Below are 27,982 nucleotides of genomic sequence, written 5' to 3'. Positions count from 1 at the left end.
GCTACAGATTGTACCCACTGCTGAGTTTGGAAACATTGTATTGCAAATGCAAACCTTTTATGGATGACACCAGCATAGTGAATAATCTTGGTGAAATCCTTTGCAGTGTGGTTAGCTACTAATGTTAACAATTTAACTGCCAATGATTGTGTTTCTGCCAAAGTGAGCAAAGATGATCTTAAAGGGACTTTGAGTTTTCCTAGATCAGATGTGACAGCACTTAGTTTATTCACTAATACTTCTTGATCCATGGTGTTTAGTACACCTAATCCTGTGCCAAACCATCCGGTTGCATCTCTTTGAATTCTGGTATGAGGGGATCTGGCCATCATCTATGCATGCCAGCCTTTAAGGCTTTACTGAATACAGGGCTGACAATCTTTTTGTATACTTGATATGTTTACTTGAAGGTTTATTCGAACCCTCTTCAGTGAATATGTGGGATCTAACAACAGCTTCTGCTCATTTGAGTGCCTAATTACATATGGTCCAGCTAAAGTTAAATTGTGGACACTCTCACAGGTTAAAGGAGTTGTAGAACTGGTGGTGGTCTTAGTCAATGGGGTGGTAGGAGATCTGCTGGTTGGAAATCTCCTGGTTATATTTCCTTCCCTGAATGTCCACTGACACATCACAGAAACTGATTTATCTAGAGTGAAGGTGTGCCAACATTGATCAGAATCACATGCATGTCCACTAATTACATTTCCGTAGTCAAACGGGTAGGTAAGAAATACTTTCACAGAGTCCTGTACAATAATATCAATTTTGGGTGACCATCTAATCTGTGCCTATTAAAACACTTGCATTGTATGGGGTACCAGGATTTTACCAATTATTCAGTACCCTCGTTCCTTGGAGGACTATAACAGATGGATTGTATTGGTTCAGCTTGCCTGGGTGAACCGGAAGTTCTGGGTCTATATAAAATTGTAGACCAGAACTCTCATTGTAGGCTTGAGGCCATAATGATTCTTGGGCAAGAATTTCATCAAACACCAATGTACTTATCAGTCCAAAGATCAGCATTGAGGAGGCTTGAGAGCAGATGATTCTTCTCCCGAGGTCCATGCTTCCTCCGGAACCCTCTTGACTCGAGAGTAGTGGATCCACGTGGGTTTCTCTTTCACCCAGATCGCTGTGAAGGTGGTCATCAATACCTGGTAGGGTCCATCCCACTTCTCCCATAGTGGATCTCCTGAAAGATTTTTAACATATACCCGATCACCAGGATTGAATGGATGTAACTTACAATCAGGCTGCTTGGGTTGGTGTTCTAACACCACTGTAGCATTTTTCTGCAATTGTTTTCCTACAACCATAACATAATCATACACATACTGATTACTGATTTGATCTACAGCTTCACTATTCACAGTTTGCATCACGTAGGGTCTGCCCAATAGAATTTCAAATGGACTCAGTTTCTTTTTTGATCTTGGCTTGACCCTTAGCCTGATTAAAGCAATAGGTAAAGCTTGATACCAATGAAAATTTGTTTCTTGACATATTTTAGATTCATCTTTTCTACTTGCCCATTTGCTTGGAGTCTGTAGGGCATATGCAGTTGCCAATTGATTTTTAGTGCTTTACTTATTGCTTGTACAATTCATGCACAAAAGTGTGAACCTCTATCTGAAGAGATGCTCTTAGGCATTCCAAACCGTAGTATAATCTCATTCAACAAGACTTTAACCACTCCTTTTGATTCGTTTTTTTTTCTACATGGGAAAGCTTCAGGCCATCCAGAAAATGTGTCAGTCAAAACAAAGAGATAACAGGACCCCCCCTTTTCTTGGGAGCTCAGAGAAATTAATTTGCCAAATTTCACCTGGGAAATGCCCTTTACTTATTGCCCTTTACTTATTGCCCTTTGGTGTATTTTTTTTTGTTCCAGTATTTCAGACAAAGTTCACATTGGGATGTGACTTGCTCTATTGTGGTAAATAAATTTGGTCCTGCTACTCTGGTCCTTAAATGCTAATAGAGTGAGTCTAAGCCCCAATAGCTTTATCATGTTTTACTTTTACAAATTGCCACACTAATTTTTCTAATAGTATTAACTGACCTGTTTTTAGTTAACCTCACCCATTGTCTAACACCTTACCTTCATTTTCATGTATCCACTTATAATCTGTTTCTTGATATTCTACCTGTTGATCTGTGTCTAGTTCTTCTAGCACTAAAGCTGCTACTGATAGTTCTTTACTTCTTGCAGCAGCTAATTCAGCTTCTGCATCAGATTTTCTGTTTCTTATTTCCAGGACAGTGTTACCTTTTAGGTGTCCTTGGCAGTGCATAATTGCCACCTGAGAGGGGAGTTGTACAGAATCGTAGAGTTTCTTCAGCATATTTCACAACTTTTCCTTGAAGAGTTAAAAGTCCTCTTTCTTTCCAAATTGCTCCATGAGCATGAACTATGCCAAAGGCGTATTTGGAGTCAGTCCAGGTGTTAATTTGTTTTCCTTCTGCCAATCCTAAAGCTTGAATGAGAGCCATCAGTTCAGCTTTCTGGACTGAGGTTCCTGCAGACAAAGGACTTGATTTGATTACCTCAGTAGTGGTGGTCGCAGCATACCCAGCCATCTTCACACCTTGTCTTATGAAACTTCTACCATCGGTAAACCAGTCTTCTGCATCCAGGGGTGGTTCTTCTTTAAGGTCCAAGCAGCTGGAGTGCACTGCTTCAATGGTTTCCAGGCAGTCGTGCGTGACAGGTGCAGACGAGATTCTTCCTTCTAGGAATGAAGCTGGGTTAACAATGTTAGTCACCTGAATGGTTATGTCATCTGATTCAGCCAGGATTACCCGATATTTCAGAAATTGGGAGGGTGACAGCCAATGATTTCCTTTCTCTTCCAGTACTGTAGATGCTGTGTGGGATACTAACACAGTCGTTTTCTGTCCCATTGTAAATTTCCTGGCTTCTTCCATATTTATGATCATTGTTGCTACTGCCCTTAGGCAGGTGGGCCATCCTTTGCTTACTTCATCCAATTGCTTGGAGAAGTAGGTTACTGTTCTTTTGTATGGCCCTTGTTGCTGAGCCAGGACCCCCAGAGCCATTCCTTGTCGTTCATGCGAGAACAAACAAAAGGGCTTCGTTATGTCAGGCAATCCCAATGCCGGGGTCCTTATGAGTTCTCACCTCAGTTGTTTAAAGGCTCCACTTGCTTCGGGGGTCCAGATGAGGTTGCTCTTAGTCATTTTCAGCAGGTCATATAAAGGCTTTACAATTAGCCCATACTGATATATCTATAAACAACACCAACCTGTCATTCCTAGAAAGGCTTGAAGGTTTCTCACCATCTGTGGTTTCGGTGTCTGGCAGACAGTTTCCTTTCTCGTTGTCCCCAGAGATCATTGTCCTTCAGATACTTCGTAATCCAGGTACACCACTTGTTTCTGCACCGGAAGTGCTTTCTGTTGAGAGACTCGATGCTCATTTAAGTCCAAAAAGTTTAAGAGGTTTACTGTCCATTGAACACATTCTTCTTGTTTTTCAGTAACAATCAATAGATCATTCACATATTATAGAAGTACACCCTTTCCTGGTGGTGACTGCCATTGTTCCAATTCTTTAGCTAATTAATTCCCAAAATTGTGGGAATATTTTCTAACCCTTAAGGTAACACTGTCCAAATGAGCTGAGTTTTCCTTCTTGTGGTGGGATTTTCCCACTTGAAGGCAAATATCCTTTGACTTTCCTGTGTTAAGGGAAGGTAGAAAAAGGCATCTCTTAAGTCTAATACTGTGAACCAAATTACACTTTCTTTTAATATTGTTAATAAGGTATATAGGTTTGCAACAGCTGCATGTATGTTTTAGCTATTTTATTTACTGCTCTTAAATCCTGAGCCAACCTATGTGCTCCATTTGTCTTTTTGACTGGTAAAATTGGGGTGTTGAAATCTGATTCACACTCTACAAAAACCTTAATTTCAAAAAGTTATCTATTATTGGCTCAATTCGTCTTCTATCTTCCAGCCTCAGTGCATATTGCTTCCTAATTACTGGGTTTGCTCTTGGCTGTAATTCTATTTCAAAGGGAGCTGCCCTATTCGACTTTCCTGGTGTTTCAATAGCCCAAACTCCTGGGTATACCTGATCTAAACTTTGATTGACATTTGAATTACCCTGGTTTGGCTCTACATAGCTCATTGCTAAACTCAGAGCTGATATTAATTGTTCTTCCTTTACCTTAAGTTCAATTTTACCTTGTTTGAATTCTATTACAGCTCCCAGATTTTCTAGTAGGTCTCTGCCCAATAAGAGTTTGGATAAATTTGGTAAATACAAAAACTGATGCACTCCCATTTGTTTTCCAATTTTGAACTTTAGGGGTTTCAAAAGAAAGCTTTTCTGATTGGCCAGTGGCACCCATGACTTAAACATATCTATCACTTTTAGGTATTAATTCAAAACAGAAAATGTATCCCTGGTATCAATTAGAAAATCTAATTCTTCTTTTTCTTCCCCTAGCTTAATTTTTACCAGCAGGTCCCCTAGGCACTGGCCTGCCGACCCCCCCTTCACTCAGTATTCTGTAAGCAACAACAGCCCCTCCTATGGCTGTATTTCCACCTGTTAATTCAGGGCATTCTTGCTTCCAGTGTCCCTCTTTTCTGCAATATGCACACTGGTTCTGACCCAACCTTGTCTGTCGGGGAGGCAAACCTTACATCTGTTACACAAGGTTCATACATATAACAGTTGCAAAACTGACAAATCTTAATTCTAGGTCTTATCCAAAGTGATGTGCTTATAGTTAACTCTTCAGCACTACCTCTCATAAAGCAACTCTTAGCATGATAATACCTTTAACTATGTGCTCCTGGATGTTTCAAGGTAAGCAAGATATATCAGGTACACAATAACAATATTTGGCCAAAAACAAACAAAACCAGACCAGACCAGACCAGAGGAGATATTCCCCTGGGAGAGCGTCCTCTCCCATGTCCCCTGCGAGACAGCATCCTGCCTCAACTCATGGGTATCCAGAACCAGAATAACCAGAACCAGAATAAACAAAACCAGAAACCAGATACAAATACCTTTTATCAATAGGCAGTGTTCTTGTCCAGCCCCCGCAAGAAGCCACCGAAGAAGGGAGCCCCTTCGGGTAAAAAGACTTACCCAAGGGCGCCCAAGGGGGTCCCGTTCTCCGAGGGATTCTTCAGCCAGGTGGAGAAGGTGTGCTGCTGCAGGTCGCCAAATGAATCCGAAAAATCGGTCCGAGAAACTGCTCAGAGACTTTATCTTTAAGCAGCAAGGTATTTGTTTATTCAACGTTGGGAGCAAGCCAGCTCACGCTGGACAAACTTGCTCGCCGGCTTCTCAGAAAATCAACACTTTTATACAATTTTCAGATGTGATTAAATGCATATTCAAGTGATTACAACATCTATCAATGCATATTAATAATAGGCAGAGTATAGGTGGAGCTCAGGTGGGGCTTGGGGCGGTGCTTCTCTTGGCTCCCCATTTCGGAGGGTAGTTCCCATCTTCCTCCATAGGGGAGGGGGCTTCAACTCATCTTCCTCAGCTTGACCCTTCTTCCTTTCCATTGTTCTTGACCCGCTCACTGAAGCTTGGAAAAGGCCCTGGCTCCAGGCCTATTTCTCCTATTCAAATGTCTACCTGATCCTGCTGTATTTCTAATTTATTGCTTCTAGGCCTATTACAATGGAACTAAAATAGCTACATTAGCAGACATGCAGTTTTCAGGGTTTATTTCTTGAACTAAAATATTTGTCAACCATCAGAAATATATACACATGATTCTAAAAGTAGATTACTATGAAATGTTTGCAATATCTCATAAAAATTACAATAATTTATTAAATCTTCACATTTATTCTTTTGAAAGGAATATGGAATTTTTGAAATAAATGCAATAAAGATGTAAAATACAAAAGCAATGCAATTCTGTACTTCTAAGCTGAACTCCCTGCAGGTTCTTGAGCAACTGCAGAAAAGTTTATGAAGTAAAACCTTAAGTAATGCATAATTTGGATTTGCCAGAGAATTAAAGGGGCTTCTGAAGCAGTCAGCTCAGCACACACTTCTGTGACATGATTAATCACCTATGCAGCCCCACCAACATTGGAGAGTGTGGTGCATGGGGAGACTGAGGAGGGAAGTGGAAAACAGGAACTGAATGTGAAAAGCCATGACTTTAGTCCAAGACTCCTTTAGTATGTGTAATTTAGCTTTTTGTTTTTTTAATTATTTGTTCCAGTTAGAAGAGATTTACAATGATTGTCTAGTCCAGCTGCCTGACCACTTCGGGGCTGACCAAAAGCATAGTATTAAGGGCATTGTCCAAATACCTCTTAAACACTGACAGGCTTGGGGCATCAACCACCTCTCTAGGAAGCCTGTTCCAGTGTTTGACCACCTTCTCAGTAAAGGAATGTTTCCTAATATCAAGTCTGAACCTACCCTGATGCATCTTTGAACTATTCCCACTCATCCAGTCACAGGATACCAGGAAGAAGAGATCAGTATCTCCCTTTCCACTTCCCCTCCATTCAGCTGTCACTGTTTTAGGTTCTTTGGGTGAAATCTGATGTTCTTTTTCAATATAAATTGGCTTTACAGTTTCAAAATCAACAATATTAAAACTGAGAATAACTTGTTAAATAATATGTCTATTTCTGTGCTGTTGTCTAAACTAAAAAATCTAGCATTGTGTTAAGTTTAGTTTTAAAATTTAAGGTGATGATGTTTTTCTGCATGTTCTTTGCAATGCTGTTTAAAAGCCTCATACATTTCACTAATAATTTTTCCTGGTATACAGACTCAATTCATAATGCATCATAATTCCATTAATATCATATTTCTAATGTACCTTGGAATACATTTGCTTTTTTAAAAAACACCCTGCCAAACCCCTCCCCCCCAAAAAAACCCAGTGTTTCAGCAAAACATTCAAGAATTGGGCACTTAACATGAATTTAAATGCTTATCTTTGTGTATTTGCTCCTCTTTTAGTTTAAAACCGTTCCCCCTTGTGTTCCCCCTTGTCCTATTACTATCTACCCATGTAAAAAGGTCTTTGTATTATTGTGCTAACTTTGTAAATTAAGCTTCTGTGGTGCTTGGACTTAGTAAAGCTTTCTATGAGGCTTACTGCGGTTAATTCTTCTAAGCTTTGCTTCAAACTTTTAAAAACTAGATATAGTTTATATCAGCATATATTTTCAATAGGATATTACTTATTTTTTCTGTTATTATTTCGAATAGTTCTGTTTTACTGAATATTTCATCTGTATTTTGGAGTATTTTGTGATTCTATTGAATTGTATTTTTTCAGTTGAGTCTTATTTTGAAAGTATAACTCAAGTAAGGTGTCAGAAAGGAATGTTAGGGGATCGGCGTGGCCAAGGAAGAGGAGTTTGCTGCAATATTTTGTATAGACTGAAAAGGTGATGCATATGTAGTGAAAGTGTGAGAAATATCTCTAATTAAAATTTTGAAGATGGTCAAATAAAGTGAAACAAAGAACTTTATTGACAGCACGCTGGGTGCACTGAACTCATGACCTGGTTCGAGCACATCCGAATGGGAGGGATGAACCCTTTTTAAGGTCTCTTGATTTACATAAACACTCCCTCACTCCTCCCATGCCAGCCCTTGTTCTTTTCTTCCTTAAAAGGCAATCTTTCCTTTCTGGTGCAGTCCATTGGTTGTCCTCATGCACCTATCAGGTTGTTTCCCTGCCCTCGGCCACATGGTCCCTTGGCAGCAAGCCCAAATTGGTCTCACTGCCTTACATGCTTTCCCATTTGCCTAACAGTGATCAGAACAATAAGAACAGTAAGTAAAGCAGTGGCCAGAACAATAAGAACAGTTAACAAAGCAGTAAGCAGCAGTAACAGTGACCAGAACAACATGCAACTCACCAGCTCCTGACCATAAAATGGCTCTTCAATCTCCCCAAATAAAATGACCTCCAGGTATCTCAACACGAGGTAACCATGGAAATACTTGCTTGTAATAAAATCGCCTTATTTATTTCCCACAAAAGCCAACACAGATGATTTTTCAGTGATTAGGTCAGGATATGAAGGAGATACTGGTTTAGAGAGAAAAGGATAGGTGGCAAAGGATAAGTGTTGAGAAAAAGCTTTTGATGCTGTGTCTCACAGGATCCTTCTGGACAAAATGTCCAGCACACATCTGGATAAACATGTCATGCGGTGTGTGAGCAACTGGCTCACAGGTCAGGCACAAAGGGTAATAGTGAATGGGGTAACATCAGACTGGCGACCTATCACTAGTGGGGTTCCACAGGACTCCATTTTAGGCCCAGTGCTCTTCAACATCTTCATAAACGACTGTCATAGTTTGTTTTTCTTTTAAGAAAAAAAATAATCCTGCTTTGAATTTTTTCCCTTTACCACTGGGAAAGAAAGGTGTTGAGCAATTGAAGGGGGAAGGGAGCTAGCTGACTGAATTCCCCTGACCTGGAAGGATGGCCAGCACGGAGCCACACACAAAAGGATTAGCTAGCTGATAGTCCCACATTCCAAACTAATGGCTTTGGGAGACTGTAGGGGGAGGTGAGTTGTTTTTTGATTTTTTTCCTGGGGACTGCACTTTTCCCTTGACTGAGGGAAGGGTGTGGAGAGAGGGTCTCCGGATTAATTTTTTTTTTTGGCTGGGTCATTGGCTTCTTTGAGCCCTGAGAAAGGTCCCGGTTTCACCTCTGCCCACTGCCTGGATGCCCCTCAGAGCTGTTGAGGACCAAAGGAGCTCTCATTTGTCCCCTGGTCTCCCTGCTCTTTGCTGGATGGACTGGCACCTCTGTCCCTTGCCAGCTGCCGCCTCCACAGCCCCGGGCCTGGCGTGGACTGCCTGGGGCTGGCACTGCCTGAGGAGGGGCTTCCAACCACTCCCATTTTGGGATATAGCAAGATAGTCCCTGTGGGAGGGCTCGCCTTGGGTCTCAGACCAGCTGCCACAGCTGAGATATACCATTTGCCACGTGAGCTCATCTGGAGGTTGGCAAACCGCTCCCTTTGTTCCTCCCCCCACCTGCATCTCCCAGAGGCCCAACAGTGCCACCGGGTGACCGTGAGTGAGGCACTGCAGCCCCTGCCTCCTGAGGTGTGCCAGCATCCCCTGCTGGTTGTGGTTATAACTGCGCCAAAAGAAAAACTCATGGGTTGAGATAAGAAGTTTAATAATTAAAGAGCAATCATAATAAATTGCAAGGAAAAGAGGGGGAACCTGGGCACATTGCTGGCTCATGTTCAGCTTCCTGTCAATCCAAACTCCCAAGTCCTTCTCTGCCTGGCTGCTCTCCAGCCACTCTGCCCCCAGCCTGTAGTGCTGCATGGGGTTGTTGTGGCCAAAGTGCAGGACCCGGCATCATAAGGATAAGGAATATCACTTTGGTTAGCTGGGTTCAGGTGTCCCAGCTGTGCCCTCTCCCAATTTCTTGAGCACCTCCAGACTACTGCCAATACTTAACAATGTAGTTTAGTATCTTGCCTTAAAGTATATGAGTTAATGGTGGAAAAGGAGGGGATAGGAATTTTACAGACTATAGTGAGGATGATGAATGTGTTCTAACTAAAATGTTATTGAAGAGCTCTTGTAGATCTTAGAATCAAAGAATAATTTAAGTTGGAAAGGACCTTTAAGATCATCGAATCCAACACTGCCAAGCCCACCGCTAAACCATGTCTCCTAAGTTCTACATCTACACATCTTTTAAATACCTCCAGGGATGGTGATTAAACCACTTCTATGGACAGCTTGTTCCAGTGCTTGACCACCCTTTCAGTGAAGAAATTTTTTCCTAATATCCAATCTAAACATGCCCTGGCACAACTCAAGGCCTTTTCCTCTCATCCTGTCACTTGTTACCTGGGAGGAGAGGCCAACCTCCACCTCACTACAACCTCCTTTCAGGTAGTTGTAGAGAGCGATAAGGTGTCCCCTCAGACTCCTTTTCTCCAGACTAAACAACTACATTTCCCTCAGCTTCTCCTCATAAGACTTGTGCTCCAGACCCTTCATCAGCTTCATTGCCCTTCTTTGGACATGCTCCAGCACCTCGATATCTTTCTTGAAGTGAGGGGCCCAAAACTGGACACAGTATTTGAGGTGCGGCCTCACCAGTGCCGAGTACGAGGGATGATTACTGTACTAGTCCTGCTGGCCACACTATTTCTGATACAGGCCAAGATGCCATTGACCTTCTTGGCCACCTGGGCACACTGCTGCCTTATGTTCATCTGGCTGTCATCCAGCACCCCCAGGTCCTTTTCCACCAGACAGCTTTCCAGCTACTCTTCCCCAAGCCTGTAGCATTGCAAGGGGTTGTTGTGACCCAAGTGCAGGACCCGGCACTTAACCTTGTTGAACATCATACAGTTTGCCTTGGTCCATCAATTCAACCTGTCCAGACTCTTCTGTAGATCCTTCCTACCCTCAAGTAGATCAAGACTCCCACCCAACTTGGTGTTGTCTGCAAACAGCCTTTCCTTCATCCACTAAGCAGGTCACCTTGTCATAGAAGATCAGGTTAGTCAAGCAGGACTTGCCTTTCATGAACCCCTGCTGACTGGGCCTGATCCCCTGGTTGCCCTGTACTTGTTGCATTCCTCCTGGAATGTGGGGGCTTCATTCTGGTCCTTGTCTCTGTCTTCCAGCTCAGGGGGCTAGGTACCTTAAGGACAACTGGTCTTGTTATTAAAGACTGAGGCAAAGAATGCATTAAGTACCTCAGTCTTTTCCTAATCACTATGTTCCCTCCCCATCCAATAAAGGATGGAGATTCTCCTTGGCCCTCCTTTTGTTCCTAATGTATTGACTTTTACAGCAGTAGACAGATTAAGTTCCAACACTAAAGGCTTGGGGAAGAGTGACTGGAAAGCCACATGGCAGAAAAGGAGACTCCTCCCTATTGTGTAGGGTAATCTGGGAAGGTGAGGTGGGTCAGGAGGTGATTCACCTGCTTCCCTGAGCAGGGACCTGTTTCCATTCCCTCCCATCTCTTAGGTCCTCTCCTTCTGCCTGGTGGCGAGAGGGTAGAGGATCCTCTGTTTCTTGTGATGTGTCCATCCAGTGCATTTGTCTCAGGGATGGTAGAGTGACTCCACCAGTCGATCCCCCTCTCACGCTCCCTGTAACTCCTAACCTTTCTACTTCCTCTTTCAACTTTGCCACCAGGTAGAGCAGGTCATCCACCTGTCTCCCCTCACACAGGTGTTACCTCTGCTGCCTTCTGATACCAGTGACAAGCTCTGACACTGCCTGCAGCCCGAGGCCTGGACAGCTGCATGTTTACACAGGAGCTCTGAGTCGCCACATGAGTTCTGGTGATAGCTTTCTGGAGAGTGGAAACCATAGCTAGGTTTCTTCTGGGAGAGCAATGAATCACAGAATCATTTAGGCTGGAAAAGACCTCTAAGATCATTGAGTTCAACTTTTGACCAGTCATCACCTCATAAACTAGATCATGGCACTAAGTGCCATGTCCAGTTGTTTCTTGAACACCTCCAGGGATGGTGACTCCATCACCCGCCTGGGCAGTTGGAGTGGGTTGACCTTGGTTGGATGCCAGGTGCCCACCCAGCTGTAAAGGAGAGAGAGAGTAAGATGGAAAACAACTCGTGGGTTGGGATAAGGCAGTTTAGCAAAGCAAAAGCAAAAGCAAAGCAAAAGCTTGCATGTGCAAAAGCAAAGCGAAAAATGACAAGATTTTATTCTCTACTTCCCATCAGCAGCAATGTCTGGCCACTTGCCGAGAAGTAGGGCTTCAGCATACATAATGGTTTCTTAGCAGGCAGCCATTGGAAACAACAAATGTCCCCCTTCCTGCTCCTCTCCTTAGCTTTTATATCTGAGCTGACATCATATGGTATGGAATATCCCTTTGGTTAGTTTGAGTCAGCTGACCTACTTGTGTCCCCTCCCAGGAGGAATGTTACAACGCTGATACTGTGCTCAGTAGCAGCCAAAGCATTAGTGTGTTATCAACACCCTTCTAGCTACCAATGCAAAGCATAGCACTGTGAGGGTTGCTATGGGGGAAATGAACTCCATCTCGACCAGACTCAATACAATCTCCATCCCTTAATCTATAACATTTTCGTCATACTCAGATCCCATATATATATATCTTCTGACTATCTCTCATGCTTTCACAGATATATATTATTTTTTCCCATTTGATGGCCTTCTTCCATCCCTCCAGATCTTGGGTTCCATTCCATTGGGATGGGTACTCAGGACAGGAGAAGCAACGCAATCAGTTGTTGGAAACTGACACCAGCCCAGCTTGAGTCATTGTCACACTCTCCTTGCTCCTTGCAGAATTCGCTCTTCGTTATCCTGCTACTTTACTTCCTGCAACATACAACTTAGAACACAGTTTATTTTTCCCCCAAGGTTAAATCGCCTTGAGGCACACACTGGGTCTCCCCATCTTCCTGCATTACCCACCAGGTACACCCTGGTCCCTGAGCAAAGACAATCCCATGGATTGCTTTGCCTTTTCCCATGGGAGGAGAAACCCACCCTTATCTCCTCCCATACTGTGCAGGGGGTTTGTTTGGGCAGGACCAGGGCAGTTGGCAGATCCCGTAGTGTTGACCAACCAAGTGACCTCAGCTAAATTTGCCTCCCAATGCTTCCATGTCCCATTACCTAATGCTCTTAACATAATCTTCAGTAGTCCATTATACCTCTCAATCTTCCCAGAGGCTTGTGGGTGATAAGGGATATGATAGATCCACTCGATGCCATGTTTCTTTGCCCAAGAGCTTACAAGATTATCCTGAAAGTGAGTCCCATTATCTGATTCAATTCTCTCTGGGGTCCCATGTCACCACAGAATGTGCCTCTCGAGGCCTAAGATGGTGTTTCTAGCAGTGGCCTGGTTTACAGGATAGGTTTCCAGCCAGCCAGTCATTGCCTCCACTATGGTGAGTATGTAGCTCTTGCCTTGGCATGTTTGTGGCAGTGGTCCAATGTAGTCAATTTGCCAGGTTTCACCATATTGGAAATCCAGCCACTGCCCTCTATTCCACGGAGATTTTACTCACATGGCTCACTTGATTACCACACGTTTCACATTCGAGAATAACCTGTGTGATGGCCTCCATGGTCAGGTCCACCCCTCGATCATGAGCCCATCTGTATGTTGCATCTCTTCCTACATGTCCTGGTGTTTCATGGGTCCATTGGTCTATAAATAGCTCACTCTTCTGCTCCAAGTCCAAGTCTACCTGGGCTATTCCAGTCTTGGCAGCCTTATCCACCTGCTCATTGTTCTGATGTTCTTCAGTGGCACGACTTTTGGGCATGTGAGCATCGATGTGATGCCCCTTCAGAGTCATGTTTTCCACTTGTGCAGCGATGTCCTGTCACAATGCAGCAGCCCAGATGGGTTTACCCCTGCGTTGCCAATTGGCCTTCTTCCATTGCTGTAGCCAACCCCATAGGGCATTAGCCACCAACCAGGAGTCAGTATAGAGGTATAGCACAGGCCACTTATTCAGCAATCTTTAGGGCTAGTTGGATGGCTTTCACTTCTGCAAACTGGCTTGACTCGCCCTCTCCTTCAGCAGCTTCAATGCCCAGTCGTGTGGGACTCCACACAGCAGCTTTCCACCTCCCATGGTTTCTTACCACACGGCAAGGTCCATCAGTAAATAGAGCATAGCCTTTTTCGTTTTCTGGTAACTCGTTATATGGTGGTGCTTCTTGGGCACAAGTCACCTCTTCAGGAAATGCTTCAAAATCTCTGCCTTCTGGCCAGTCCATAATCTCTTCCAGGATTCCCGGGAAATTGGGTTTTCACATTCAGGCTTGTTGTGTAATCAAAGCTACCCACTTACTCCATGTAGCACTGGTTGCATGATGGATTGAGGGGATGTTTCCTTTGAACATCCAGTGTAGCACAGGCAATCGTGGTGCCAAGAGGAGACAGGCTTCTGTCTCAACAACTTCTGAGGAAGCTCAAAGGCCCTCATAGGCTGCTAATATCTCCTTTTCAGTTGGCGTGTAGTGGTTTCTGATCCTTGATAATCCCGGTTCCAAAACCCTAATGGGTGACCTTGGGTTTCTCCTGGTGTTCTCTGCCAGAGGCTCCAGATGAGACCATGTTCCCCAGCTGCTGTGTAGAGGATATTTTGCACAGTTGGTCCTGTCTGAACAGGCCCAAGAGCTACTGCATGAGCTATTTCCTGTTTGATCTGCTCAAAGGCCTGTTGTTGCTCAAGGCCCACTTGAACTGATTCTTCTGGGTCACTTGATAGAGGGGGCTCACAAGCTGACTCTAACCTGGAATGCGCATCCTCCAGAACCCCAGAAGGCCTAGGAAAGCTTGTGTTTCCTTCTTGTTAGCCAGTGGAGATATAGTTGCAATTTTGTTCACCATATCCATGGGCACATGACAGCATCCACCCTGCCATTTTATTCCCAAGAACTGGATCTCCCATGCAGGTCCCTTTACCTTGCTTTGTTTTATGGCAAGACCAACTTTGAGAAGAATTTGGATTATTTTCCTCCCTTTCTCAAAAACTTCTTCTGCTGTCTTGCCCCACACAATGATATCATCAATATATTGCAGGTGTTCTGGAGCTTCTCCCTGTTCCAGTGCAGTCTGGATCAGTCCATGGCAGATGGTCGGGCTGTGTTTCCACCCCTGGGGCAGTCAATTCCAGGTATACTGGACACCCCTCCAGGTGAAGGCAAACTGTGGCCTGCACTCTGTTGCCAGAGGAATGGAGAAAACGCATTGGCAATATCAGTTGCGGTGCACCACTCGGCTGCTTTTGACTCTAGCTCATACTGAAGTTCTAACACATCTGGCACAGCAGCACTCAGAGGTGACGTGACTTCATTCAGGCCACGATAGTCCACTATCAGCCTCCACTCCCCATTAGACTTTCGCACTGTTCATATGGGGCTGTTAAAGGCTGAGCAGGTCCTGCTGATCACTCCTTGTTTCTCCAGTCAATGAATTAGCTCATGGATGGGAATTATGGAATCTCAGTTGGTGTGATATTGCCACCGGTGCACTGTTCTTGCGGCAATGGGCATTTGTTGATCTTTAACTTGCAGCAATCCCACAAGGAAAGGATCTTCTGATAGACCAAGCAGGCTAGATAACTGTTTGATCTTCTCTGTAGGCACAATAGCTACACCAAAAGCCCATCTATACCCCTTTGGATGCTTGAAGTACCCCCTCCTGAGGTAATCAATTCCAAGGATACAAGAGGCCTCTGGGCCAGTCACAATGGGGTGCTTTTCCTACTTGTCCCCTGTTAAACTTACTTCAGCCTCTAATACAGACAACTCCTGGCATACCCCGTCACTCCAGAGATCCATATTGGTTCTGCACTTCTGTGCCTTGAAGGCATTGACGTGCACTGTGCACCGGTATCTACCAAAGCTCTATACCTCTGTGGATCCAATGTACCAGGCCATCGAATCCACACAGTCCAGTAGGCCTGGCCATCCCTTTCCTCTTCCTGGTCAAAGGCAGGGACCCTCTATTCCTGTTCCTGGTCAGAGTATTCACTGTCTGACCTTTGTGATGCCAGATCAGAAGTCCCCTCACCAGGATCAAAGGAGTTGATCTCAGTCCTTTTACGTCTGAGAGGTCACTGATTTCTTTCTTGGGTCTCTGCAGCAACTACATGGACAGCTTTCCTGGGTGACCCCTTCTTAACAGCTCTCTTCCCTCTCAATTCACGTACCTAAGCTTCCAGTTTAAAGGTGGGTTCACCATCCCACTTCTTCATGTCTTCCCCCTGGTCATGCAGAAAGAACCAGAGTTCACCATGTGGTCTGCGCTTGGGGCTTCCTTTCCTTCTGACTGGGGCAGGAGGTGACCTATCTCTTGGGCTGCCCCTGAGAGCTGAGGTGCTGGTCCGTGGGAATGAGGGAGTGCCCAGAATTTCTTGTGAAGGACAAGGAATCAGAATGGGGAAAATCTCAGAAGTGGAAAAGGATGTACAGTGACTGAACGGACTTTATGATGCAGACTTTATAGTTATTATGTACACACACATTGTATGTTCGCCCTTTCCTCCCCTGGTTCCTCCTACGCTCCTCCCCTTTTTGCCTGTGTCCCTACCTTGGTTTGTCCCCCCGCTTGTCTGTCTCATGCTCCGCCCTGTGTTCTGGCCCTTTCCCCTCTCGAGCTGATAAAAGACCGGGTGAACACGTGAAAGAAAGAAGATTCTACCTGCATCCCACTCTCGTGTCCCAGACTCGTGTGATGCCACGGTCCCCCCTCCGTCTCGGACCATGGCAATTTCTTCTATACTTTGGAGCCAAAAGGACATCACCTCTACAGGTGGCGGATCCATTTGCGGGTAATATACTGCTGCCAGGTTACTGGAATATGATGCGGGGGTGCTTTGAACCACCTTCCTCCACCTGGCCATTGCGCAAGGAACATACTCTGCATCTTTAGGGGCATCATCACTTCTTAGGTTACTATATATGATTTCCAGCACTGCTAATTCTCTCAAGTACTGGATACCTTCATCTGCAGTACTCTACTTTCTTGGGGAGTTCATTAGATCTTCCTTGAATGGATACCTTGCCCTCACACTTGAGAGGAGCCATCTCCAAAGACTGCAAATTGTTCTTTCTCTTCCAATTCTTCTTTCAATTTCATGATCTCTGGCAAGAGATCCCAGCTGTTGGGCTTCATGACCGTCCGATTGCTGACTATCAACCCTGTTATCCCAGCATTGAAGCAGTCAGGTAGGAATCTGTTCACCAGGCTGGCAGCTGTAATCTTTCCCCAAGTCCGGAAGTTCTGATGAGGTCAAGGACAGGGTAACTTCGATTTCCTGTTTGATTTGTCTGACTTCTTTTGTTGAAGAACTGGTTTTTTTATCTGCCCCCTCCTCTCCTACTCCTTCTTCTCCTCCTTCTTCTTCCTCCATTACTAATTCCTGATATGGACCTGTAGCTTGTGTTATAGGCTATAAATCCCAGGAGTGGAATTTTTCTTCCCCTGCTCCGCTGTGGGAAGAACAGAGTTCAAATAGGGAAGGGGGAAGGGAGTCGATTAGCTTTACAAAAAGTCTAGCCAGCAAGGCCGCATTCCTAGCTAATGTCCCATCGAAGACTGGAGAGAGGGAGGGGAAGGAGTTTGGGATTTCGGTAGCTAACCCGACTCACAGGGAGTGTGGCTGGCGGCCTTCACACAGGACAGGTCAGACTGCTGAGCTCTCTCTCTGGGATGGAGACGGGGGTCTGCATGGGTGCATTTGGAGAAAAGGTCTAGAGGCCTGTCTTTCTGGTTTCTCGCCCTGGTGAAGCCGATCACTGGTCTCAACTGGCTTTTCACACTGCCTAGTGACTCCAGCCGGAGCCTACTTTGCCCACTGAGGGAGAGAGAAGAGGAGCCTTGAGACACCGTCATCTGGGAACGACAGTGAGTTTCATTGGGGTTGGACTGCTTTCCTTTCCCCCTTTCTTCCATTGGGGGAAGGGTCCCCATTTTCTTTTTGGCTTCTCCTGTGATCCGAGACCACCTCCCCCAGACCCCCTCCCCGCACGGTGACCGTCAGAGCCCGACAGCGCCCCCTGCAGGTCAACACAGAGAACTGCAGGCTCTACACCTCCAGCGATCCAACAACGCCCCCTGCCAACTGTGATTAGAACTGCACTAGAAGACAGAGAATTATTCAGACTTTTTCTTTTGTTTGAAGGGAACTTCTGGGTACAGGACTATTGTTTAGCTGTTTTTATGTTCTGTTACTGTTCTTGCCAATATACATATATCTTTTAATAAAGGGTTGTTATTTCTTTTTTTCCACACTTCCTCGATTAAAGCCCCTTAATTTTTGAATTTGCAATTGCTGAGAGAGAGGAGTTTGGTCTGTCTCATAACTCATCCTCTTTAACAAACATTCCAGTCTTGTCAAACTGAGACATTTTTTGGCACCCAACAAGGGGCCTGGAAAGAGGAAAGGTGGAAAAAGAATAACTGCCCTTTGTGCGAGTTACACACATTTTGAACCCCTTGTGTGATTGACACGCACTTTGAACCTGTAAGCGCCATGATGTTAGGGGTTGTTGCTTTCCTCTGGCATATAATCATGCCAAGATATCCGTCCCACCTATCAATGTGTTTCAGTTCAGATACTAGTACTCTCATCGCGATAAGTACCTTTGAGTTTGTGAGTTGGGTTTATGATATGGCAAACTCAGCACCTGTAATTTTCATCTGGAATATGTCCTCAAGGATGTACTACTGTTCTAGCCTAAGCTGTTTCCTTTGGGGTTTTAAGAAAAATAGCACCCATTCCTATGGAGAAACACAGGGGAATGTATTTGCCCAACCCTTTATTCAGTTTCCCTCTGAGTACAGTACAATGGCCTCTGGGAAGTTTAAATCATCTTTAGATGTCAGAGACGTTGTACTGTTTGGGTTTTCTACCCTAGTTTGTGCCATTATAGTATACCTAATATCTGAAGCCAAGGCCAAGAATTACAGAGAAGGAGTCCAGGAGCCTGCCCCAGGGATAGAAAACCTCGAGTGGCATGGATTATGGGAGGACATGGGTAAATTCTTAGAAAGTTACTCAGCTCCCACAACATGGAAGCTCACCCTTGAACAACTCTTGAACCCTACAAAAATAATGAAAGTCGTGAGGGAGAGAGGTCGTGATGGGTCCATGGAGAGGCAGTTGGCAGCTGCATGTGGGGTTTTGACCATTGCCTACCGAAAGTTGCTCTGTATGGTGCAGCTCTTCCAGGGAAAAGGACAAGATGAAAACAAAATGCCTAATACCAAGGTGACTCAGGATAAGGCCAAATCAAAGGGGCAGACCAAGCCAATGGAGGTTGCCCCTATCCAAAAGAAGAAATATAAAACCAAATCAGGTCACCCAGATGACGATGATGGAGAGGCAGGACCCTCACAGGCGGCTGCTCCAGAGCCAGAAATCATCACTGAGTCTTTATCATATAACAACCTCCGGAGCTTACGAACAGACGTTGCTCGTCATCCGAATGAGCCCATTCTGGCCTGGATGATCCGAGTTTGGGACTCTAGAGGTGATGCCATAAACCTTGATGGCGGTGAAGTGAGGTTCTTGAGGTCTATTGCCCAGGATGTCGCTATTGAGGAAGCATTTGTGAGGGAATCGAAGTCCCTGTCTCTCTGGGCATGGCTTTTGGACGGTGTGAGGGAGAGGTTCATTTACAGAGATTCCTTGCAGGCAGATCATTATACCACGGGCTGGAAGACCATAGAAGAAAGGATCCTACAGCTGAGGGAAATGGCACTGCTGGAAGTATTGTTTGGAGGGGATGGGCAACCCACCAACCATCCTGACAAGGTTAAGTGTACACCACAGATGTGCTGGAGCTTTACACGTATGGGACCGTCCACACATAAAGGTTACCTGACATCATTGCAGGCTGGGGAGAAGCAGGAGCCAGTGACGTCTATAATAAATAAACTTCGGTTGTACGACAGTATGATCGAAGGACCACTACAGGCCCGCATCTCCACTGTAGAGACAATGATTAAGGAGTTCAAGGAATTAACTACAGGGTTGAAAGAGAAGATTGAGGGAAACAATTTCCATATGATCCCAGTGAAAACCAGACGCCCCCCAGCTAGAGAGAGCGGACAGACCTCACGAACTGAGTTGTGGTACTTCCTAACTGACCATGGAGAAGACATGAGATGGTGGGACAGGAAACCTACCCGGGCCCTAGTAGCCCGAGTACAAGAGTTGAAAGAGAAAGAAAAAGGGAAGTCTGTGAAAGTGAGTGCCGTACCAGTATCCTGCGGGCAGGGATCTGACCCACTAAAGGGTACCTCCCATCGGTATTCACAAGACAAAAACGGTGACTGGCAGGATGAAGACCAGTGTTAGAGGGGCCTTGCCTCTAACCAGGTAGAGGCACAAGACAACCGTGTCTATTGGACTGTGTGGATCAGATGGCCTGGCACATCAGACCCACAAAAATACCAGGCTTTGGTTGATACTGGAGCTCAGTGCACGTTAATGCCCTCAGGACATGTGGGACCAGAGACTATTTCCATTTCTGGAGTGACTGGAGGGTCTCAAGAGTTGACCATGGTGGAAGTTGAGGTGAGCTTGACCGGGAAAGACTGGCAGAAACACCCCATTGTGACTGGTCCAGATGCCCCATGTATCCTGGGCATTGACTATCTCAAGAACGGGTACTCCAGGGACCCCAAGGGACATAGATGGGCTTTTGAAATAGCTGCTGTGAATATAGAGGCATCTAAACAGTTGAACTCGTTACCTGGTCTCTCAGAGAGCCCTTCTGCCGCGGGATTGTTTTTGCCCAAGGACCCGGTTGCACCTGGTAGGTGATGCAGGAAGATGGAGAAACCTGGTGGATACCTCAAGGGGACCTTATTTTTGGGTGAACTGGGTGTAACTCTATATCTGCATCTGTATGTAACTCTGTATCTGTATTTGTATCTACCTATTAGTGGATGTGTATATAGTTAGAATAATGCATGTATGTATGAAGTTCAAAGACTTAATCTGATAAAGTGTGGTAGCATGGGAAAGAAAAATTAGGGGTGGATAATGTTATAGGCTATAAATCCCAGGAGTGGAATTTTTCTTCCCCTGCTCCGCTGTGGGAAGAACAGAGTTCAAATAGGGAAGGGGGAAGGGAGTCGATTAGCTTTACAAAAAGTCTAGCCAGCAAGGCCGCATTCCTAACTAATGGCCCATCGAAGACTGGAGTGGGGGGGGAAGGAGTTTGGGATTTCGATAGCTGGCCTGGCCCACAGGGAGTGTGGCTGGCGGCCTTCACACAGGACAGGTCAGACTGCTGAGCTCTCTCTCTGGGATGGAGACGGGGGTCTGCATGGGTGCATTTGGAGAAAAGGTCTAGAGGCCTGTCTTTCTGGCTTCTTGTCCTGGTGAAGCCGATCACTGGTCTCGGCTGTTTTTTCACACTGCCTCGTGACTCCAGCCAGAACCTACTGTGTTTTCATTGGAGAGCTCTGTGCCCACTGAGGGAGAGAGAAGAGGAGCCTTGAGACACCGTCATCTGGGAACGACAGTGAGTTCCGTTGGGGTTGGACTGCTTTCTTTTCCCCCTTTCTTCCATTGGGGGAAGGGTCCCCATTTTCTTTTTGGCTTCTCCCTTGATCCGAGACCACCTCCCCCAGATCCCCTCCCCACACGGTGACCGCCAGAGCCCGACAGCGCCCCCTGCAGGTCAACACAGAGAACTGCAGGCTCTACACCTCCAGTGATCCAACAGCGCCCCCTGCAGGTCAACACAGAGAACTGCAGGCTCTGCACCTCCAGCAATCCAACAGCGCCCCCTGCCAACCGTGATTAGAACTGCGCTAGAAGACAGAGAATTATTCAGACTTTTTCTTTTGTTTGAAGGGAACTTCTGGGTACAGGACTATTGTTTAGCTGTTTTTATGTTCTGTTACTGTTCTTGCCAATATACATATATCTTTTAACAAAGGGTTGTTATTTCTTCTTTTTTTCAACATTTCCTCTATTATAGTCCCTTAATTTTTGAATTTACAATTACTGAGAGAGAGGAGTTTGGTCTGTCTCATAACTCATCCTCTTTAACAAACATTCCAGTCTCATCAAACTGAGACACTTGCCTTATCCATTTCTTCCTTTTCACTACAAGGTCAGTCAATTACTGTAGTTGTTGTGGTTTGAATTCCTATCACAGGCATAGTGTCCTCCATCACAGTTTGGGTCCCTGCCTCAGTTACAGTCTTCTGAGAATATTTAAGTGTGTCTCAATAAGCACAGGCCAGGTCCCAGTACACAGCAAGAAGCTGTTGGTTTTGATTGGGGTAGGCAAGGCACCCTTCCATCAGGTGACGTGTCAATTTTCTAGGGTTGAATACCTGTTCAGGTGTGAAGGCCTCAGTAACGGGAGGTGTCAAACACCCCAGGAACTTGCCCAAATCCTTCCACACACCCTGCCACCCAGGAACTGGGTGCCTCAGGGCACATCCCAGTATATCATCACCTAAAGTTTGTTTTCTCCTACACCAAGATAACACCAGATTCCATGAACTCTTTAGTACACTGACAGTATTAGTTAGTAACAGTAACATTACTAAACAGTTCACATAAGGTTAGCAAGGAGCACGTGAGACTTCATTATGAAGCTATTCATATCAATGTCAGGGAGGGGGGAAAGGGTGTATTCCTCCATCATCCCCAGAAGATAGCTCCCCCAGCATAACAAGGCAAAGCATGGAGCCATTGTTTATATTAGTATGTTCCCAAAACTCAGCAAAAAAAGCAATAAGTAGCACAGACAGCAAACTCTGTGTCCCACACAGGAGCTTGCTATTGGATAGCTACTATTACTATAGCATGCAATATATATATATAAAACTGCCTTTATCGTGCCCCCACTTGGGTTCTAAAAAGGACTGTGATGGGTTGACCTTGGCTGGACACCAGGTGCCCACCCAGCCGCTCTATCACTCCCCTTCCCAGCTGTGAAGGAGAGAGAATAAGATGGAAAACAACTCGTGGGTTGGGATAAGGCAGTTTAGCAAAGCAAAAGCAAAAGCAAAGCAAAAGCTTGCATGTGCAAAAGCAAAGCGAAAAATGACAAGATTTTATTCTCTACTTCCCATCAGCAGCAATGTCTGGCCACTTGCCGAGAAGTAGGGCTTCAGCACACATAATGGTTTCTTAGCAAGCAGCCATTGGAAACAACAAATGTCCCCCTTCCTGCTCCTCTCCTTAGCTTTTATATCTGAGCTGACATCATATGGTATGGAATATCCCTTTGGTTAGTTTGAGTCAGCTGACCTACTTGTGTCCCCTCCCAGGAGGAATGTTACAACGCTGATGCTGTGCTCAGCAGCACATTAGTGTGTTATCAACACCCTTCTAGCTACCAATGCAAAGCATAGCACTGTGAGGGCTGCTATGGGGGAAATGAACTCCATCTCAGCCAGACCCAAAACAGCAGTCCATTCCAACGCTTAACAACCCTTTCCGTGAAGAAATTATTCCTGATGTCCAATCTGAACCTCCCTAGTGCAATTTGCGGCTATGTTCTCTCATCCTGCTGCTAGTTGCCTGGGAGAAGAGGCCGACCTCCACCTCACTACAACCTCCTTTCAGGTAGTTGTAGAGAGCAATAAGGTCTCCCATGAGCCACCTTTTCTCCAGCGTAAACAACCCCAGCTCCCTCAGTCGGTCCGTATATGACTTATTTTCTAGAACCTTCAATAGCTTTGTTGCCATTCTCTAGACAGGTTCCAGCACCTCAATGTTTTTCTTGCAGTGAAAGCACCCAAAACTGAACACAGTACTTGAGGTGCGGCCTCACCAGTGCCGAGTACAGAGGGACAATCCCTTCCCTAGTCCTCCTGGCTGCACTATTTCTGATACAAGCCAGGATGCCATTGGCCTTCTTGGCCACCTGGGCACACTGCTGACTCATGTTCAGCTGCCTGTCAGCCAGCACCTCCAGGTCCTTTTCTGTCTCACCCCTTTCCAGCCACTCTTTCCCAAACCTGTAGTGCTTAATGGGCTTATTGTCACGGAAATGCAGGTCCCGGCACTTGGCCTTGTTGAACTTCATACTGTTGGCCTCAGCCTGTTCAGATCTCTCTGCAGAACCTTCCTACCGTCCAGCAGATCGACACTCTTACCCAACTTAGTGTCGTCTGTGAATTTGCTGATAGTAGACTCAATCCCCTTGTCCAGATCATCAATAAAGATATTAAACAGGACAGTCCAATACTGAGCCCTGGAGAACTCCACTAGTGATTGGACGACAACTGGAGGCAACACCATTCACCACCACTCTCTGGGCCTGACCATCCAGCCAGTTCTTAACCCAGTGAAGAGTGCACCGGTCTAAGCTGTAGACTGCCAACTTTTCCAGGAGAATGTCATGGGAGGCAGTATCAAAGGCTTTGCTGAAGTCCAGGCAGACTACATCCTCGGTTTTCCCCCCATGCACTAGATAGGTCACCTGGTCATAAAAGGAGATCAGGTTGGTCAGGAAGAACCGCATTTCCTAAACCCACTGATGACCACTAATTGGGCTTACGTCCTGAGTTGGTAGGGGGACTGTGCCCTCCCTGAATGCCCTGCTGTGCAAACCGCCACACCTACTCTGGCTGATACGCCATGTCTTGGCATGGTTCTGTCCAGGACAGGGTTAATTTTTTTCAGTAGCTGTGAGGGGCCATAGCCAGGACCCTAATGTTGTTCAATACCACCTCACATCATTGCCAGGGAGTGGGGGAAAGGGACTCTCGCTTCTGAGGAGAAGGGTGTTCCTTCCAGTTGAGAAAACGGTGGTGGGAAGCTGTCCAGTATTTGTTTATTGTTGGAGGTTTTCCTTGTAAATAGTTTCTTTTGTTTATACCTTTTGTTATTAATATTGTTGCTGTTATTGTTTGTTTTCTTATCTCATTGCTATTTCTGGTAAATTGTTCTTATCTCAACCCATGATCTGTGCCTTTTGTGCCTCCAATTGGAAGGGGGGGGGAATGGTAGTGTGGTTTCAGTGGGAGCACTAAATTGGGGAATACCATACCTAAACCATGACAGCCACACCCTGTTTGCCTGCCCTATTTGCCCCACTCCTGGCCACTCATGCTCCTTGGGTGTGTCTTTTGTACATGTAGGTGTTGGTTGCCTTAACTCCTGGCCCCACCCAAGCTGAGTCAGAGCTGCCACTCATCAAGGTCTTAACTCTTCCCACTCTGGCAGGGGCTGGGGTACCCTCTCTCTCTGTGAGCTAGCTTCACAGTTTTGCCTGTTTTTGGAAAGCTCTCCTGGTGCAATCCTCCACTTCAGAGCACATCTGCCAGAGCAGTTCACCTTGAAGACATATGATGATGGATCACATGCATGAGAACCAGACTCTTCTAGGATTACACTGAATTTTTTAGGACCTCCTCTGACAGGTCAGAGTTTGCCTGTTAACAGCACATATAAGTTGTAATTTAGAGGCTTGTATTGTATAGAGTTTAATTATAGTTAAAAAAATACAGAAAATCAGCATATAGATGACCAAATAAAATTTTCTTCCTTCCTAAATATAGTTCCTACGTTTGGAGTAAAGCACATAGTTCTTGTTCTTTCCAGATGGTTCTCTCTTTGGCATTGAAAATACCCATATTCTCAAGGACCTGCATCTCCAATGTTAATACTTCACTTAGTATATTACAGACTTGCAGCACAATATTACATTCTCTGTAATTGTGAGAACAGGGATGTCCTGTGATGGAGAGTATTGTTTAGAAAACATTAGATGCACTGAAACACTAGTCATTCTTTATATAAGGTAAACTATCCTATATTTCTGGTGTTCTTGTTTGCAGGTACAGCAAGTACAGACTGTGCAACAGGTACAGCATGTCTACCCAGCCCAGGTTCAGTATGTGGAAGGAAGTGACACAGTCTACACAAATGGAACTATGTAAGTTGGCTATTGATCTAAATTAGAATGTTTACAAAAATATGAAGTTAAATGCACACTCTTTTAATGACATCATATGGACTACTGTATTTTATTTAGCAAAGAAAAATGTTTGAACAAAAACTTTTTTTTGGTCATATTAATTCATTATTTGAGTGAAATCAAGTTGAATTCACATCACTTGAATTAATCTAAAAGGAATTCGGGTAATTTTTATGGTTGGACATAGTGTGAAGCTATATATGCAGCATTTTGTTGTTTGGGGAAGAAACTTAAGTTTATGGACAAGTTTTAAGTTATGCTGATAGGAAGGATGATCTAAATTTGTCATAATATGATCATCTGTGTTATAAAGAAGTCTTCATGTGGGCCTCTACTCTTCTAGTTTAAATTCTACTGGCAATTTCCTAAATTGCTGAGGCAACTGTAGTTGTTACTTACAGAAAATGATTATGTAATTTCTTTATTGTTTTAAGTGCAATGATATACATATTTATTGTTTTTCCAAAGGAAGGAAGGTAGAGGAAGGAGAATATGTCGTTTTGCTTCTCTCTTAGACTCTTCTATTTCCTGTGCTTTGCTTGCTTCAATGAATATGCTTTTTGGCCATCAAGTTCTTTTCTCCCATGTGCAAACTTAAAATTGTAGAATAATTTAGGTCAAAAGAGACCTCTAGAGGTTATATGGTAAAACACACACACACACACAGAGTAGGACTAACTTCCAAGTTGCTCAGGGAGAACCTTCCCTCCCTCTTTTTCCAGTTACCTCTAAATATATCCCCTTGAAACTTTTGATATGTTATAAGGTTAAAGAAGAAGCAAAAGGCATGTAGAAAACTTGCTTGGTGACAGCAAATATGTATTTATTGATGATAATCTGGCATTGACACAAAAGAAGTCAACAACTCTATTGTGTTCTGAGACTGATGTTAACACTTGCAGCATCCTCTCCACTGATATATTTTGCCAAATTCATTCTTCAGATAACCTTTTCCCACACACTCTCTTGTTCCTTCATTTTCTTTGGTCTTATAATGACTAATCAATCTTCTGTCCTAAATGGGTCTGTTAAGATATGCTTATTATTAAGAATGACCAATGTGTCCTTGTTTAAGATACTGTAAAAACTGCAAGTCACTCATAACATTGTTAAACTGTAATCAAAGACTGAAGATATCTATGTAGAATGCCTTATTAGGCTAACTTCTTTTTGAAAAATGTCAGCCAAAGACACTGAACTTTTGAGACAAAAGAAAACATCATCCACATTTTTATAAGTTTTTCTTTTAAAAGGTCTACTACTTCTACTCTTTCAATTATGGACTTGAAACTGGGCAGTGATGTTGGGAGTGTGTGGTTTATTGCAGTTCATGACATCTTGTCTGACTTTATAGTTCAAATATATTAAGCAGAGGATTATGTTTGTTTTACCCTATTTATATGTTAATTGCTCCAAAGACCAATGGATGTGCTTCAGATGGCCCTAAATGGGGTATCTCCTTGCAGCTGCTGCTTCTGCTATTAATTATATGAACTCTGGGTTCTAGTATCCAATCTATTAACAGAGTCTATTCCATTCCATATACAGGGACTAGGATGTATGGTTGAAGGAAGTTATCCTATTAAAACAGAGAAAGGAGCAAGTACTAAACCTGTGGTGGAAATGGAAAATGTTCTATGATTATTAACATGGATATTCTTTCATTCTCCTTTTATGGTCATGTGCTAGTCTGATTCTAACACAACCCTCAAGCCATCCCAAGAGATCATTTGCACATGAAAACAACAACTAGGCCCAGTCAGTGAGGAGGAAAGGAAAACATGAGTTGACTGGTTAAGAAAAGTGAAACTGTGATCCAGTAAACAGGAAAGGATTCTGGTCTTAGATAAAGAGCTGGTGGAAGTGACTGGAAAGGCAAGAGCCAAGAACCAGTGGGTAGAAAGAAGCAAGTATGGTGGCAGACATACAAACTTACAAAGACCCAAAATGCATGGTTGTCTGGGAAAAAGAACTTTAAAAAACAAAACAAAGCAAAAATAAAAATACTGACTGGATAAACAGCCAAAAAAAGTTATTTCTGTACAGGAGATGATGTCTATATGATATTCCTGATATAACTGCTAATAATTTTATTTTTAGATAGTACCTTTAAAGGAGATGGAAGGAGGAGCTGACTGACACGACATAACTTGTAGTCCTATTTCATCCACTAGTAAGCTGTATTTTAGTATGGCTGATAATTTACCATAGAAAAATTTAGGTTGTAAGGGACCTCCAGAGGTGATCTAGTCCAACCCTCTGCTCAAAGCAAGTGTAATTAGATCAGGTTGCTCAGGGACCTGTCCCATCAAGTCATGTACAGCTTCAAGGATAGGGGAGGTTCCTGAGGACTGGAAGAAAGCAAATGACATCTGAGGAAATACAGGCTGATCAGCCTCACCTCTATTCCTGTGAAGATGAAGGAGAAAATAATCCTGGAAGCCATTTCCTGGCACATAAAGGACACAGAGTGATTTGGAGTAGTCACCATGGATTTACAAAA

The 27,982-nt window shown here is 44.4% G+C and overlaps 1 long non-coding RNA gene across 1 annotated transcript in view; it reads left to right on the top strand.

Annotated features, from left to right (window-relative positions):
- The window catches only part of LOC135405090 (uncharacterized), a 135,431-nt gene extending 109,948 nt beyond the window's left edge, over positions 1-25,483 (top strand). Inside the window, exon 3 of the long non-coding RNA XR_010425733.1 lies at positions 25,340-25,483. This is a non-coding gene — a long non-coding RNA (uncharacterized LOC135405090). The remainder of the gene's footprint in view (positions 1-25,339) is intronic.
- The last annotated feature ends 2,499 nt before the right edge of the window (positions 25,484-27,982 follow it).

This window comes from Pseudopipra pipra, chromosome W (assembly GCF_036250125.1).
Source record: "Pseudopipra pipra isolate bDixPip1 chromosome W, bDixPip1.hap1, whole genome shotgun sequence".
Taxonomy (NCBI): Eukaryota; Metazoa; Chordata; class Aves; order Passeriformes; family Pipridae; genus Pseudopipra; species Pseudopipra pipra.
Note: the sequence above shows the minus strand (reverse complement) of the source record. Positions and strands in the feature narration are given on the sequence as shown.